The sequence below is a fragment of the Mobula birostris genome, chromosome 9 (genome assembly GCF_030028105.1).
Source record: "Mobula birostris isolate sMobBir1 chromosome 9, sMobBir1.hap1, whole genome shotgun sequence".
NCBI lineage: Eukaryota > Metazoa > Chordata > Chondrichthyes > Myliobatiformes > Myliobatidae > Mobula > Mobula birostris.
In genome coordinates this window covers 77541369-77556717 of record NC_092378.1, presented here as the reverse complement: position 1 = coordinate 77556717, position 15349 = coordinate 77541369, and the positions used below count along the sequence as shown (strand labels likewise).

The window sequence follows — 15349 nt, the reverse complement described above, 5'->3', positions numbered from 1 at the left end:
CAGCGCTGACATGCATCTGATTCCAACACTAAGCTCAATCAGGATTGTTTTTTTTCCGCTCTTAAAATAGTCTTCCATAGGTCATACCTGGACTTCTTGTACAACTCGAGATCACCAGTTTTGAATGCCACAGATCTAGCCTTCAGCAGATTGTGAATCTCCTGGTTCACTGACAGCTTTTGGTTTGAGTATGTCCAGTATGTTCTCAAAGGAACAACTCCACCCATTCAGGTTTTAATGAAACCAGTGACAACTGTGATGTATTTGTTCAGACACAAAGATGAATGCCTGAATACTGTGCAGTTCATTCACTCAAAGCAGTCCTGTAAACACTCCTCCATCTCCCTTGACCATACCTTCTTGGCCCTCACCACTGGTGCTGTGATCCTTAGTCTCTGTCGATATGCTGGGAGTAGAGGTACAGCCAGGTGATCGGACAGTCCAAAGTGTAGGCGTTTGATTGCACCTTATGTGTTCTAGAGTGTTCTACCAGTGGTTTGGTGCACTGGCTCCTCTGGTTCCACAGGTGATATGTTGGTGGTAGTTGTTCAGAGACTTCATCAAACTGGCCTTGTGGAAATTCCCTGCAATGATAGAGAAGGCATCAGGGTGCACTGTTTCCTTCCTGCTGATTCTGGAGCTCAGCTCCTCCAGTGCCTGCCTGACATTGGCCTGAGGTGAAATGTACACTGTCACCAGGATGATGGTGGAAAACTCCCTTGACAGATAAAAAGGATGACATTTGACCGGTAAGTGTTTTGGGTTGGGTCAGCAGGACTGAAATAGAAACATCATACCTATGCACCGCGATGGGTTAATCATGAAGCAAATTTGAAGACCTTCTAGTGGAACTGGAGAAAATCATACGGAGGGCATTCAAGGATGGTGTTGAAAATTTTCTTGACAACTACAGAGCAACAAACCATGTGCACTTGGTTGACAATATGCTTCAGGCATACAAAGCCATGAAGTTCAACGTTCACTAATGATTGATTCATTTTCTGCATTCCCAATTAGACTTCTTCAATGCCTTATACAACTTCAACAGAACATCCCATATCCTACATTCAATACATTGATTTATGAAGGCCAATGTGCCAAAAGCTTTCTTTATAACCCTATCTACCTGTGACACCACTTTCAACAAATAATGGGCCTGTATTCCTAGAACTATTTGTTCTACCACAGTCCTCAGTGCCCTACGGTTCACTATCCTGGTTAGTCCTACAAAAGTGCAAAACCTCATACTTATCTATGTTAAACTCCATCTGCCATTTTAAGCCCATTTTTCCAGCTGATGCAGATCCCTCTGCAAGCTATTCCTCAGTGCCCACTACCACCCCAATCTTAGTGTCATCTGCAAATTTGCTGCTTCTCCAAATTCCTATGTGAAACAAGTAATCTGAAATTACATTTGCATTCAGCTTCAAGCAGTCTACCTTAATCAAAAAAAAATTCTGAGGAAGCAACACTTATGAAAAGAAATTCTGTCCATTGTAACTGTTCCTGAACCTGGTAGTGTGGAATTGAAAGCTCCTGGCCGAGGTTAGCAGTGAAAAGGCATTTCACTATTTTCCTGTTTGAGCATTTCAGCAAAAGACTGCATCCATTGCCGCCTGTTTTTTTATGCACAACTTGCAGATAGAAGCAATTGAACCTGAGTCGGGTGCTGCCATCAATCCTTTCCGGACAAAAGTATGTTCATCAGGAAGTTAGCTGTTATTTATGAGGGGTGATTGATAAGTTTGTGGCCTAAGGTAGAAGGAGTCAATTTTAGAAAACCTAGCACATTTACCTTTCCTATATTTACACACTGAGTCCAGTGGTCGTGGAGCATACAGATTCCTTCTTTGTAGAAGTTGGCGTTTTGGACCTCCAGAAAGTGGTGCACAGCAGGGGTGATTGATAAGTTCGTGGCCTAAGGTAGAAGGAGATGAGTTATTAACTTCAAACTTTCTGCATTTTCACTCAAAGAATTGAACTGCACGTGCATGTAACAAGAGCTGTATAACTCATCTCCTTCCACCCAAGGCCATGAACTTATCAATCACCCCTGCTGTGGACCGCCTGGAGATTCAAGATGCTTTCATTACATGCACATGCAGTTTAACGCTTTGAGTGATAATGCAGTAAGTTTGAAGTCCATAACTCATCTCCTTCTACCTTAGGCCATGAACTTATCAATCACCCCTGCTGTGGACCACTTCTCCAAAGTAGGGATCCGTATGCTCCACCACCACTAGACTATGTGTGTACATGTAGGAGGGGACTATGTTGAGAAATAAATGTGCTAGGTTTTCTAAAATTGACTCCCTCCACCTTAGGCCACGATCTTATCAATCACCCCTCGTAAGTTCAAGTATAACGCTACTGGCACTTCATACGTGATGAGACCTGGGTGTGGCAAGGAGTTCAGTAGATGTACAGCCCGGGAGAAGAAGCTGTCTGCCATCCTAACAATTCTTGTCCTAGTGCTACAGAACCACCTGTCAGATGAAAGGAGATCAAAGTAATTGTTGGATGGATGGGAGTGATCTCTGACAATGCTGAGAGCCCTGTGTACACAGCACTCCTGATAAGTGTGTCCAGTGTATGGAAGAGAGACCCTGATGATCCTCTCAGCAGTCCTTGCAAACTTTTGCAGGGACTTGTGGTGAGGTATGTTGCAATTCCCATTTCAGATATTGATGCAGCTGGTCAGACCACTCTCATTGATGCTGCAAAAAAATAGAGTTAAAACGGTAGGGGCTTGGGTGAAGCTTCACATGCCTCAATCTCCTCAGGAAGAGGAGGTGTTACTGTGCTTTCTTGACCGGAAGACGTGGTAGAAACATAGAAAACCCACAGCATAATACAGGCCCTTCGACCCACGATGCCGTGCCGAACATGTATTTATTTTAGAAATTACTGAGGGTTACCCATAGCCCTCTATTTTTCTAAGCTCCATGTACCTATCCAGGAGTCTCTTAAAAGATCCTATCGTATCCCACAGTTGATGAAGGCCAATGTACCGTATGCCTTCTTAACCACACAGTCAACCTGTGCAGGAGCATGGAGTGTCCGATGAACTTGGGCCCCAAGATCTCTCTGATCCTCCACACTGCCAAGAGTCTTAGCATTAAAACTGTATTCTGCCATCATATTTCACCTACCAAAATGAACCACCTCACACTTATCTGGGTTGGACTCCATCTGCCACTTCTCAGCCCAGTTTTGCATCCTATTGATGTCCTGCTGTAAGCTCTGACAGTATCCACAACACTATCCACAACACCCCCAACCTTTGTGTCTTCAGCAGATTTACTAACCCATCCCTCCACTTCATTATCCAGGTTATATATAAAAATCACAAAGAGAAGGCGTCCCAGAACAGATCCCTGAGGCACACCACTGGTCACCGACCTCCATGCAGAATAAGACCCATCTACAACCACTCTTTGTTTCCTGTGGGCAAGCCAGTTCTGGATCCACAAAGCAATTTCCCATTGGATCCCAAGCCTCCTTACTTTCTCAATAAGCCTTGCAAGGGGTACTTTATCAAATGCCTTGCTGAAATCCATATACACTACATCTACTGCTCTTCCTTCATCAATGTGTTTAGTCACATCCTCAAAAAATTCTATCAGGATCATAAAGCATGACCTGCCTTTCACAAAGCCATGCTGACTATTCCTAATCATATTATACCTCCCCAAATGTTCATAAATCCTGCCTCTCAGGATCTTCTCCATCAACATATCAACCACTGAAGTAAGACTCCCTGCTCTATAATTTCCTGGGCTATCTCTACTCCATTTCTTCAATAAGGGAACAACATCTGTAACCCTAAAAATCCTCTGGAACCTCTCCTGTCCCCATTGATGATGCAAAGATCATTTTCAGAGGCTCAGCAATCTCCTCCCTTGCCTCCCATGATAGCCTGGGGTATATCTCATCCAGTCCCGGCGACTTATCCAACTTGATGCTTTCCAAAAGCTCCAACACATCCTCTTTCTCAATGTCTATATGCTCAAGCTTTTCAGTCTGCTGTAAGTCATCTCTACAATCACCAAGGTCCTTTTCCATAGTGAATACTGAAGCAAAGTACTCATTAAGTACAACACCTTATATTCCGTCTGGGTAGTCTCCAACCTGGTGGCATGAGCATCGACTTCTCTAACTTCCTCTAATGCCACACCTCCCCCTCGTACCCCATCTGTTACTTATTTTTATGCACACATTCTTTCTCTCACTCTCCTTTTTCTCCCTCTGTCCCTCTGACTATACCCCTTGCCCATCCTCTGGTTCCCCCCCCCTTGTCTTTCTCTCCAAACCTCCTGTCCCATGATCCTCTTATATCCCTTTTGCCAATCACCTGTCCAGCTCTTGGCTCCATCCCTCCCCCTCCTGTCTTCTCCTATCATTTTGAATCTGCCCCTCCCCCTCCCACTTTCAAACCTCTTACTAACTCTTCCTTCAGTTAGTCCTGACGAAGGGTCTCGGCCTGAAACGTCGACTGCACCTCTTCCTAGAGATGCTGCCTGGCCTGCTGCGTTCACCAGCAACTTTGATGTGTGTTGTTTGAATTTCCAGCATCTGCAGAATTCCTGTTGTTTACTCATTAAGTATATCCACTATCTTCTCCAGTTCCATACACACTTTTCTACTGTCACCCTATTCTTTCACGTCTTATCCTCTTGCTCTTCACATACTTGTAGAATGCCTTGGGATTTTCCTTAATCCTACTCATCATGGCCCCTTCTGGCACTCCTAATTTCATTTTTAAGCTCCTTCCTGCTAGCCTTACACTCTTCTAGATCTCTATCATTACCTAGTTTTTTGAACCTTTCTTAAGGTTTTCTTTTCTCCTTGACTAAATTTTTAACAGCCTTTGTACACCACAGTTCCTGTACCCTACCATCCTTTCCCTGTCTCATTGGAACGTACCTGTGCGGAACTCCACACAAATATCCCCTGAACATTTGTCACATTTACCTGAGAACATAAGTTCCCAAGTTATGCTTCCAAGTTCCTGCCTGATAGCTTCATATTTCCCCTTACTTCAATTAACCACTTCCTAACTTGTCTGTTCCTATCCCTCTCCAATGCTATGGTAAAGGAGATAGAATTGTGATCACTATCTCCAAAATGCTCTCCCACTGAGAGATCTGACACGGACCAGGTTCATTTCCCAATACCAGATCAAGTACAGCCTCTCTTCTTGTAGGCTTATCTACATATCATGTCAGGAAACCTTCCTGAACACACCTAACAAACTCCACCCCATCTAAACCCCTTGCTGTAGGGAGATACCAATCAATATTTGGGAAATTAAAATCTCCCATCACAACAACCCTGTTATTATTACACCTTTCCCGAATCTGTCCCCCTATTGCTCCTCGATGTCCCTGTTACTATTAGGAGGTCTATAAAAAACATCCAGTAGAGTTATTGTCCCCTTCCTGTTATGTGACATTGGGAGACCAGGTGAGATCATTTATAATGTGCACTATAATGTGTTCCTTTGCAAAGAAAAAGAATTTCAGGATGTATATTGTATACATTTCTCTGACATTAAATGTGCCTGTTGAACTCTTAATGGAGAAGCCAAGTGTGTGCAATGAGGAGTGGTCAGCCTTCACCTTCCTAAATTCCACAATCAACTCTTTGGTCTTGTCCACATTGCGTCTCAAATTATTGTTCTTGCACTCATACGTACGCTGTCTCATCACCGTTGTTGGTGAGGCATCACTGTTGTCATAGTCACTCAATCAGAGAAAACTACAGTACAGAAACAGGCCCTTTGCCCCATCTAGTCTGAGCTGAACCATTTAAACTGCCTACTCCCATCGACCTGCTTCCGGACCATTGCCCTCCATATGCCTCGCTTCCATCTACCTATCCAAATTTCACTTAAACACTGAAACCAAATCACATCCATCACTTCTGCTGGCAGCTCGTTCCACACTCTCACCTCTCTCTGTTGAAGAAGTCCCCTCTCATGTTGCCCTTAAATATTGCACCTACCACCCTTAACCCATGACCTCTAGTTCCAGTCTCACCTCAGTGGAAAAAGCCTGCTTGCATTCACCCTATCTATACCACTCATAGTTCTGTATACCTCAATCAAATCTCCTCTCAATTTTCCACATTCTAAAGAATAAAGTTCTAACATATTCCAAATTAGGCCTCTGCAATTTCTTGTACACCTTCAACATAACATCCCATCTCCTGAACTCAATATTTTGATTTATGAAGGCCAATGTCCCAAAAACTTTCCTTATATGTCATGGTCCGGTCTGTGAAGTCCGCATTCCGGTTCACGGTCCGGTCTATGGACTCAGGACTCCGGGCTTCCAGCCTTACACTTCCTCCCTTATCACCATTCAGGGCCCCAAACAGTCCTTCCAGGTGAGGCAACACTTCACCTGTGAGTCGGCTGGGGTGATATACTGCATCTGGTGCTCCCGATGTGGCCTTTTATTTATTGGCGAGACCCGACGCAGACTGGGAGACCGCTTTGCTGAACACCTATGCTCTGTCTGCCAGAGAAAGCCGGATCTCCCAGTGGCTACACATTTTAATTCCACATCCCATTCCCATTCTGACATGTCTATCCACGGCCTCCTCTACTGTAAAGATGAAGCCACACTCAGGTTGGAGGAACAACACCTTATATTCCGTCTGGGTAGCCTCCAACCTGATGGCATGAACATCGACTTCTCTAACTTCCGCTAATGCCCCACCTCCCCCTCGTACCCCATCTGTTACTTACTTTTATACACACATTCTTTCTCTCACTCTCCTTTTTCTCCCTCTGTCCCTCTGAATATACCCCTTGCCCATCCTCTGGTTCCCTCCCCGCCCTCCTTGTCTTTCTTCCCAGACCTCCTGTCCCATGATCCTCTCGTATCCCTTTTGCCAATCACCTGTCCAGCTCTTGGCTCCATCCCTCCCCCTCCTGTCTTCTCCTATCATTTTGGATCTCCCCCTCCCCCTCCAACTTTCAAATCCCTTACTCACTCTTCCTTCAGTTAGTCCTGACGAAGGGTCTCGGCCTGAAACGTCGACTGTACCTCTTCCTAGAGATGCTGCCTGGCCTGCTGTGTTCACCAGCAACTTTTATGTGTGTTGCTTGAAGTTCCAGCATCTGCAGAATTCCTGTTGTTTGGGCTTCCAGTTGTTTCGGTTGGGTTAATCATACGCACCTGATTCCCATCTTGGGACTTGGAATATAAGTAGCCTTGGGGTCAAGTGTGAGCTGCTGGTTTGTCTTGTCAAGATCCCCGGGAGCAACTTGCTGGTGGAAGGCTAGAGTGGTCACTTCCATCTTTAGGCCGCATTACGGAACCATCCCCTTATGGAGCTTTGCTGTCGGTAGTCGGAGCTGTCTTTGCGGTATGGATTTGGCTGTTTCCTGGGCCAGCTGAGTGGGTGCCAGCCAATCTGAGCTAGGTAGGGATCCAGCTGTTTCCATCGCCAGCTGAAGTTGCCGGCCAAACTGAGGCTCAGAGCTACCCTGAAGCAGAGATGGAACTGTCTGCTCTTTGGTGTTTGTCTCTTCTTGTCCTCGCCTCCATGGGGTAAGTCAGGCTGTTTTGCCATTGTCCTGCGGAGGGATCTGTCTTGTCTTGTCTTGTCCTTGCCTCTGTGGGGTAAGTCAGGCCGTTCTGCTGTTGCCCTGCGAGGGTTCCTGTCTTGTCTTGTCCTCGCCTCCTTGGGTAAGTCAGGCCGTTTAACTGTTGCCCTGTGGGGGGAATCTGTCTTGTCTTGTCCTTGCTTTTGTGGGGTAAGCCAGGCTGTTCTGCCATTGCCCTGCGGGGGGATCTGTCTTGTCTTGTCTTTGCCTCTGTTGGGTAAGTCTGGCTGTTCTGCCATTACCCAACAGGTGGACCTGTCCCACCTTGGTGTTGTGTTAAAGATGAGTCCTGGCTTTCTGAAGGATAAGTCCCGGCTCTATGTTGATGTACAGTTCCTAGTCTGTCTCTGAGCTCCAGCCTCCGAGTTATCAGCCTCCGCATTTCAAGACGAGGATCCCGCAGCCAAGCTCCAAGACCCCAGGCCTCGAGGATCCCGCAGCCCATGACCCCAGCCATGTCCTGTCCTGAAGCCATGTCATGTCCTTGCCTAGTTCTGGGGTCCAAGCCTGAAGCAAGACCCAGGTCCTGGGTCCTTGGCCAGTTTCTTTGCCAGGAGTACAAGCGCAGGCTCCTAGTTCATAGTTCCTTGTCGGGGTTGCCTGTGTCTAATCCATGTCCTAGCCCAAGTCTGTGTTCTTGTCCCTGCTCCTTGTCTGTATCCTGTCATGTCCCTACTGTAGTCAAGTCCTGGTCCTTGTACTTCAGTGTCTGTGTCTCGCATTTGGGTTCACCCCTGCTCCAAGCACTCCCCCATTGTGATATTATGACCCTATGTAACTGTGACACCACTTTCAACGAATTATGAACCTCCACCACATTGCCACACTAAGACCTACCCTGGTTAGTCCCACCAAAGTGCAACACCTCGGTTCTGTTTGCATTAAGTTCCATCTGGCATTTTCAGCCCATTATTTCAGCTGATGCAGACCCCTCTGTAAGCCTGATAGTCTTCTCACTGTCCAGTACACCCCCAAACTTGGAGTCATCAGTAAATTAGCTGATTCATGTTACCACATTATCATCCTGATGGTTGATATAGTACTCTCCAAATTTCATGTTTCAAGGCCTCCCTCTTACCAAAAATACCCTTTCCCACTCCACACTTGTCATCTCCTTTCTGATACCATCAAAACTAGTACTTCTCCAATTCAGAATTTCAACCCCCACAGACCAGACCAATCATTTTCTGTATTTACTTTGAAACTAATGGCATGATCATCACTAGATGCTAAGGGTTCTGCCACACAAATTTCTGTCACTTGCCCTGTCTCATTCAGAGGGTCATAGAATCATAGAGAAGTACAACACAGAAACAGGCCCTTCTGCCCATCTAGTTCAAGCCAAACAATTTAAACTGCCGAATCCCATCAGCCTGCACCCAGACTCCAGCCATCCATATTCCTGCTATCCATGTACACTTCTTTTAAATATTGAAATTGAGCTCACAAGCACCACTTGCACTGGCAGTTCATTTCACACTCTCAAGACCCCCTGACTAGTAACACCACGACTCCCTCTTTAACCTCTCCCACTCTATCACATCTCAAACAAGAGAATCCCAGAATACTGAGTTGTCAGTCCTGCCCCTCCACCAATCAAATCTCATTAATGGGTACAATATCATAATTCCATTGGTTGATCAATGTCCTAAGCTCATCTACCTTGCCTTCTTGCATTGAAATATACACAACACGGAACCTTTTTAATTCCTGACTTTGTCTGAGGTCTTAACAACATCTGTCTCCGTATTCACTTCACTATCTGTTCTGGCACTCTGGTTCCAATCCCCCTGTAACTCTAGTTTAACCTCCCCCTGTGCAGCACAAGCAAACCTTCCCACTATTTGTCCCTCTCCAGTTCAGGTGCAAACTATATCTTTTGTACAGGTCCCACCTTCCCTGAAAGACAGCCCAATTATCCAAAAATCTAAAGCCCTCCCTCCTACACCAGCTCCTTAGTCACATGTTCCACTGTACGATCTTCCTGTTTCTGACCTCACCATACGGCATGGGTAGCAACCTGAGATCACAACTCTGGAGGTCCTAACTCGGTAGCTAACTCCCAGAACTCACTTCGCAGAACCTCATCCCTCTTCCCACCTATGTCATTGCTAGCCATGTGCAGAGTAAACTCTGGCTCTTCACTCTGCCCATTTAAGAATGCAGAGGACGTGATCCAAGATGCCCCAGAACATGGCACCCTGGAGGCAACATACCATCTGGGAATCTTGTTCTCATCCACAGAAACTTCTTTCTGTTCCCCCTAACTAACAAATCCCTATCACCACAGCTCCTTTTCTCTCCCCTTCCCTTCTGAACCATAGAGCCAGACTGAGTGCCAGAGCCCTGACTCTGGTGACTTTCCTCTGCTAGATCATCCAAAGTGGTTGAGGAGGATGGCCACAGGGGTACTCTGTAGCTCCTTTCACCCACCAGACTGTCAACCAGTTTCTTGTATCTGCACCTTGTGTATAGCTACTTCTCTGTACATCCTGCCTACCACCCCCTCAGCCTCCCGAGTGATCCGGAATTCTTCCAGTTCCAGTTCCATCTCCTTATAGCGGTGTGTTAGAAGCTGCAGCTGGCTCTCATCTGAAAACTTGAACTTGATGATTCAATTTCACCTTAGTGCATCGGATATTCTCAAAGCATTTGTCCACACTTCGTCATGTTACTTGCTATGTACTCGGTATTCCAAGTGTAAAGAGATATAACACTGTCAGTATCTTTTTTTGTCAGTTTAGCAATTTAGATTTTTCAATTTAATGAATTCCATTGGGTAAGAGCATCGCGCGTGTGTTATGCATCAAAAAAGGATAAGAAAGATAATTTATAGCTTTTCCTCACAGCTGCATCACCACTGCAAAGAATTCTTATCTCTTTCATGGCCACCCTCCATGCACTTTCTAAGCAAGTTCTCAAGGATCCGCTGGTTTTGAAATCCTTAATGCAATTTTAATCAAGTCCAGTGTTGTCATGGTAATGCATCCAGCCAGTACAGAGGATTCATGCAATCATTTCCCACAGTGTGTTGTCCTGCATTAGAGGATTATGCGTAGAAAGGACAGCAGCATAATGCTGAAGCTCTTCACAGACAAGAAGTTCAAAGTAAATACATTATCGAAGTACATATAATGCCATTATATATTACCTTGAGATTTTCCTAAAGGAAACAAAGAAGTACAATAGAATCAATGAATAGTGACACGCAAAGACTGACAAACAACCAACTTGCAAAAGAAGACAAACTGCAAATACAAAAATAGACAAACAGATAAATAGATAAATAAATAGATAGAGAGATATACAGATAAGTAGATAGACAGATAGACAGATGGACAGACAGACAAATAGATAGATAGATAGATAATCCTGAAAACATGAGCTGTAGAGTCCTTGAAAGGGAATCCATAGGTTGTGGAATCAGTTCAGAGCTGAGCTGACTGAAGTTATCCACATGAGTTCAGGAGTCTGATGGTGATATGACTGTCCGTAATGCGAGACCTAAGACTCCTGTAACTCCTGCCTGATGCCTGTAGTGAGGAGAGAGCTTGTCCTGCATGGTAAGGGTCCTTGATGACAAATGCTGCTTTGACACACCAGAACCCCAGTTCCAACACGCCCTTTGACACATCAGGATACCAATTTCCACAACCCCTTTGGCACACCAAGACTCATTTCCCGTACCCCCTTAGAAATTTTAGTCATAGTCATACTTTATGCATCCCGGGGGAAATTAGAAACCCACTTTCAACACTCCCTTTGACACAACTGAGATCTGGATCCCACAGTCCCTTTGACACATCAGGATCCCAGTTCCCACACTCTCTGAAACAACAGAACCCCAGTTCTCATGCTCCATTTTAGTATACCGGGACCCCAGTTCAAACCTTCCCATTGAAACATAGGAAGCACAATTCCCACACTGCCTTTGACGCACCAGAACACCAGTTCCCAACTTCCCTTTGACACACACAATACTCATTTCCCACGCTCCCTTTGAAAGTTTAGAAACCTAGTTTTCACACTCCCATTGACACAACCATATCCGGGTTCCCACACTCCCTTTGACACACTAGAACCCCAGTTCCCACACTCCCTCTGACACACCTGAACCCCATTTCCCACACTCCCTTTGACACACCTGAACCCCATTTCCCACAATCCCTTTGACACACCAGAACCCCATTTCCCACAATCCCTTTGACACACCAGAACCCCTTTTCCCACACTCATTTTGACACCCCAGATCCCCATTTCCAATACTCCCTTTGACACCCCAGAACCCCACTTCCCACAATCCCTTTGACACACCAGAACCCCATTTCCCACACTCCCTTTGACACCCCAGAACCCCTTTTACCACACTCATTTTGACACCCCAGATCCCCATTTCCAATACTCCCTTTGACACCCCAGAACCCCAGTTCCCATACCCCCTTTGACACACCTGAACCCCAGTTCCCACAATCCCTTTGACACCCCAGAACCCCATTTCCCACACTCCCTTTGACACCCCAGAACCCCTTTTCCCACACTCACTTTGACACCCCAGATCCCCATTTCCAATACTCCCTTTGACACCCCAGAACCCCATTTCCCACAATCCCTTTGACACACCTGAACCCCAGTTCCCACAATCCCTTTGACACCCCAGAACCCCATTTCCCACACTCCCTTTGACACACCAGAACCCCATTTCCCACACTCCCTTTGACACACCAGAACCCTAGCTCCCACTCTCTCTGACACAACACTGCCACAGTATATACAATCTTTGCAATGCACGAGAGACTCAGTTTCCACACCCCCTTTGAAAATTCCAGAAATCTGATTACCACACTCCCCTTGATGCACCAGAACACCAGTTCCCACACTCAGTTTTCATACCAGAGACCCAGTTCTCGTGCTCCATTTGACGGAGTTCCTACAGTTCCTTTAATGCACCAGATCCCAGTTCCTACACTCCCTTTGAGACACCAGTGCAAATTTCCCACAATTTCTATGGCTCAATAGAGCACTGGTTTGCACACTCCCTTTAACACACAAGGCTCCCATTTCCCACAGTCCCTTTGCTACACCGGTGACCCCAGATCCAACAATGCCTTTGATACACATGTACCCCAGTACTCACATTTTCATTCACAGACCAAGGCCACATTTCCCACATTTGCATAGACATAGCAGAACTGTTTCTACACTCCCATGGCCTCAGTTCTTCAGTAACCTTTGATGCTCTTACTTATCAAGAACATTTTTGCCTCCACATTGAATACTGTATACCCTCCACAGCTATCCGTGGCAATGAATTCCATAGATTCATAACCCTCTGTTTGTAAAAATTCCTTCTCATCTTTTTTCTGAAGGGATGTCCTTGTATTCTGAGACTGTGCCCTTTAGTTCTACACTCTCCCACTATTGGAAACATCCTCTCCATGTCCAAACTATTGGAACGTTTGAATATTCGATGGGATTCAATGAGAACCCTTCTCCTTCTTCTAAACTCCCACTGTACACACCTGACCATTAAGCATCTCTAGTTGGCACCTTTACATGAGTTAGAGATCAACTTTATGCATATTTTTGTGAAAGTTTCTGAGATATCTATTAACTGTTTAAAAATTAGATTGTCTTGTGGGTTTGGTTGACAAGGATATTGAGGCATTTATTGAATTCATTGCCGACCCATCTTGGTTCCATACTTCTGTTTAAGTCTGCTTAACAAAATATTCCTGGTCTGAGTTTCAATTGACATTTTATGTAAATTGTCTTGAGATAGAGACTGTTTCCTTGCATTGCATTACCAGGTCACTCCTTCCTTTGAATTCCCCACCCTCTTTATAAACACAAATGATGCCCATAGATACCTGTAAATAATACCATCCACCTATCACCCCAAAGCTTCTCACTTCACCCGCTCTCCCAACCACCCAATTTCCCTAGGACTTGTTGCGCTTGTATGGATAAGTGCCAGGAGGGAGATCAGTGGGAAGGGATGAATGGATAAGGAAGTCACCTAGGAAGCGACCCCAGCGGAAGCAGAAAGTGAGGGGGGAGGGAAAGACGTGTTTGGAGGTAGGATCCTGTTGGAGGTGGCGAAAGGTTTGGAGAGTTATGTGCTGGACATAGAAGCGTCTAGGGTGGTAGGTGAGGACAAAAGGAACCCTGTCCCTGGTAGGGTGGGGGAAGGCTGGCACCACATAAGTGTCTAATCCAGTGCAGTTTCCAGGCATCATAAACACAAGAGATTCTGCAGATGTTGGAAATCCAGAGCAATGCACACAAAATTCTGGAGGAACTCAGCAGGTCAGGTAAAAACTATGGAAAGGTAACAAAGGGGTGGAGCTTAGGAGACAATGTCACCTAACGGCAACTCCTTTGCTTGCATCTTCGGAAACCTTAATATCTATCCTTAATATCTCTATTTCTATCCTTAATATCTCTACTTTTCCCTTTCAGGGTTCTTTTGAAGACCCTAATCTGGAGTTCCATGCTGACTTTGGTTCTTTGCGGGAATGGGACCCGCTCTCGGGGTCTCACAACTGGCCATTATTCGATACACCAAGGATGTAGCCTAGAAGATTAGCTTGCCTTCAAGCTTCCCTCCAAGTGAGGTAAGGCCGGATAAGTTCCTTTAATAAATCTAATTACCTTAGGAGTAGGTAATGGAGGCAGCAGTTAGGGCAGTTGAGTGCTCCGTTTGCAGGATGTGGGAAGTCAGGGTGAGCACAATTGTCCCTGATAAGTACACCTACGAAAGGTGCATTCAGCTGCAGCTCCTGACAAACCGAGTTAGGGAACTGGAGCTGGAGCTGGATGAACTTCGGATCATTCGGGAGGCAGAGACAGAAATAGAGAGGAGCTGCAGGTTCAGGAGACAGGTAGCTGGGTGTCTGTCAGAAGAGGGAAGGGGAATAGACAGAATGAGCAGAGAACCCCTGTGGCTGTTCCCACCAATAATAAGTACATCGTTTTGGATGCTGTTGATGGGGACGACCTAACAGGGACAAGTTGCAGTAGCTGCATCTCTGGCACCGAGATGGGACCCTCAGCTCAGAAGGGAAGGAGGGAAAAGAGGAGAGCAGTAGTGATAGAGGATTCGATAGTTAGGGGGACAGATAAGAGGATCTGTGGAAGAGATCGAGAATCGCGGATGGTCTGTTGCCTCCCTGGTGCCAAGGTCCGTGATATCTCGGATTCAGTTCTCAGTATTCTCAAGAGGGAGGGTGAGCAGCCAGATGTTGTGGTCCATGTAGGGACCAATAACGTGGGTAGGAAGAGTGAGGAGGTCCTTAAAGGAGAGTTTAGGGAATTAGGAGCCAAGTTAAAAGACAGGACCTCCAGGATAGCAATCTCAGGATTTCTACCAGTGCCACGTACAGGCAGGTTTAGAAATAGTAAGATAGCACAGATCAACACGTGGCTGAAAACATGGTGCAGGAGGGAGGGCTTCAGATTTATAGATAATTGGGCAGTTTTCCAGGAAAGGTGGGACCTGCTCCGGCGGGACGGTTTACATCTGAACTGGGGGGGGACAAATACTCTTGCAGGTAGGTTTGCTAGAGAGGCTCCAATGGATTTAAACTAGATACGAGGGGGGAGGGGAACCAGAGCGTAGGAACAGATATAGGGGAGAAGGAAGAAAAAGAAAATAGCAAAGTCGTTTGCACTGTTAGTGATAAACAGAGAGTAAGAGGTGGAAAATTTCTTAAATGCATTTATTTTAATGCT

The 15349-nt window shown here is 45.7% G+C and overlaps 1 long non-coding RNA gene across 2 annotated transcripts in view; it reads left to right on the top strand.

Annotated features, from left to right (window-relative positions):
- Positions 1-15349, top strand: part of LOC140203399 (uncharacterized) — a 38354-nt gene that overhangs the window by 10322 nt on the left and 12683 nt on the right. For both annotated transcript variants that reach the window (XR_011887358.1, XR_011887359.1), the window contains one exon: positions 14078-14232. This is a non-coding gene — a long non-coding RNA (uncharacterized lncRNA). The remainder of the gene's footprint in view (positions 1-14077; positions 14233-15349) is intronic.